Below are 2,228 nucleotides of genomic sequence, written 5' to 3'. Positions count from 1 at the left end.
TATGAACTTTGAAGTGAACTTATGAATATAGTGTAAATGTGGACGCTTTGTTGCTTGCGTATAATCTGCTAGTGTATTTAGGCTAGCATCTCTAGTTTTAGCATGCTTCTTCATTAAATACTATTTCAATCTATGCCCCTTGCATATGATCAAGTGGCATAGCTATAGCTTAATGTTCTTAGTGACACCTAAGCCATTCCATGTTTTAGGATCTCCTAAATGCCATGGACTATGATCTCACCTTGAGTCAAAGAAATGTAAAATTTCTAGCGAGGTAGAATCATCAATGTCATAATCATCGCTATATGTGCATGCTACTACCTATGATTGAGGATTTTGATTCAAAATATTAGCAACATATTTATAGGTTCCTTTAGTTGCCAGCTTTTGTGATACCTAAAGAAGGAATCATATTAATGATTATGTCATAACCTTTCGCAGCCTTATCCAATGCGTAGATAGTGTTCATGTAGTCAAGAGCAAGAATTCTAAAGTTCACCTTAAACTATTACGAGAGACAATGATCAATTGATAGGCCCCACACACAAAAAAGCATTCTCAACTGTCAATAAAAAGCCGAAGTCATCATCCTTGTTGGAACAATCTTTGTAAGGCGTCTCATCGAAGAATGCATGGCATATAAGGTAGTTTCTGAGGCAACAATGATCTTTGCCATCATTTGGAAATAGGAAGTGCAATAGGATTCCTTGCAATGTGCCACCCATAGGGATGCCAAAAGAAGACGAGACAAGGCTCCATGCACACGTGGGGATGCACCTTGGCTAAAAAAGTTCATTATCCCAAGGACGGATCCTCCATTTCGTCTTCACATATTGTTATATTTTCACACAAGCATAAGCTCTCAAGATCCTGAATTTTGTACTATCTTTTACCCATTAAAATTGACACCATGAAGATGCACCCGGATCCACACATAAGCTCTGTCATCTCAATGACATGACACACCAAATGAAAAAATAGACTCCTTGATAAAAAGCCTTGTTTATGTTTGAAGCATTCTATGTATGGTTTTTTTGCATTCACTCAAAAGGAAGCTCATGGACAACTCAATATTTGAGAAGTTTCGCCACACCACTAAACCAAAAAACAGAAAAACAGAGGATTGACTTGGATAGCATGAGAAGTTGAACAAGCATAAAATTATTGTCCCAAATGTTGGAGAGGATTAGTACAAAGCCAACTCATATTTTGAGAAAAGTGTGGAGTGCGACAAGAATGTGATTCAAAATCCATTCAATGAGAGTTGGGTGGCCATATGAAACATAAAACTCAACATAAACCCCTAATCTTTGAAACCAATTATACCCTCTTCAAGGGCAAAGGGGATATTATGTTTGAAGTCAAGACAAATTGATCACAAATAGCAATGATGGGAGAAAATATCAAGGCTCTTGTTCCGCTTCTATTGAACTCCAAAAGCCTATTATCATCCAACACGAACCAATGAAAATGAAGTGTACCTAGTGAGACATTCAACCAAGAAGAGACTCAAGGCTCAAATTCTACAATGGGCATTGCAACAAAGCTTGCAAAAAGAGATGGGACCAATGGGAAAACATGGAAAGCATGAATTGGATTGTCGAAAGATGCTAACATGTCACAAATTGGCCAATTGTTCTTTGTGATGGTAACAAGGGTTGATGATGACATTGGAAATGAATGATAACATTATACATGGGTAGTAGAAGTCCAACATGTAGTATGAGTGCACAAACTATCTAAGCATAGGTGCCTCCTGGAGCCAAAAACTAGGCAACCATAATCACATAGCAGGCCAAAATCGAATTCAATGCAAGGGGCAACTAGACAATACACCACAAAATAGATTATGGGAGCATTTCTCACATTTTCACGTTGATACAAGGAAAGCATCATCATCTACCATCCTGATCATTGGGCCAGCATGTTTATAGAGACACTCAAAACGGTGCACTTGAGCTCTTAGGATGGCTTCAATCAATTACTAGACATGGGAAGAGTAGGTGTTGGAAATAAATGCCTCATCCATATCCCTAGTTGAGTCAGCTCTAGTTTGCCCATTTGCAAGGCCCCTTCACCAAACCATTTCAGGTCTCTATTCAACATACAAACCATTTGGGGCCAGCCACAACCACCCATCCAGATTGGGTACATGGGTTGGCAGGCTGACCATTTTGGGCAACCATATGGAGCTCCCGAGAAGTCATAGCTACCTCATGCTACTACAC

This window comes from Dipteris shenzhenensis, chromosome 26 (genome assembly GCF_047967505.1).
Source record: "Dipteris shenzhenensis isolate YYH24624 ecotype China chromosome 26, Dip_SZ_1.0, whole genome shotgun sequence".
NCBI classification, from domain to species: domain Eukaryota; kingdom Viridiplantae; phylum Streptophyta; class Polypodiopsida; order Gleicheniales; family Dipteridaceae; genus Dipteris; species Dipteris shenzhenensis.
The sequence above is the reverse complement of the archived record's forward strand: the minus strand, read 5'-3'. Positions refer to the sequence as shown.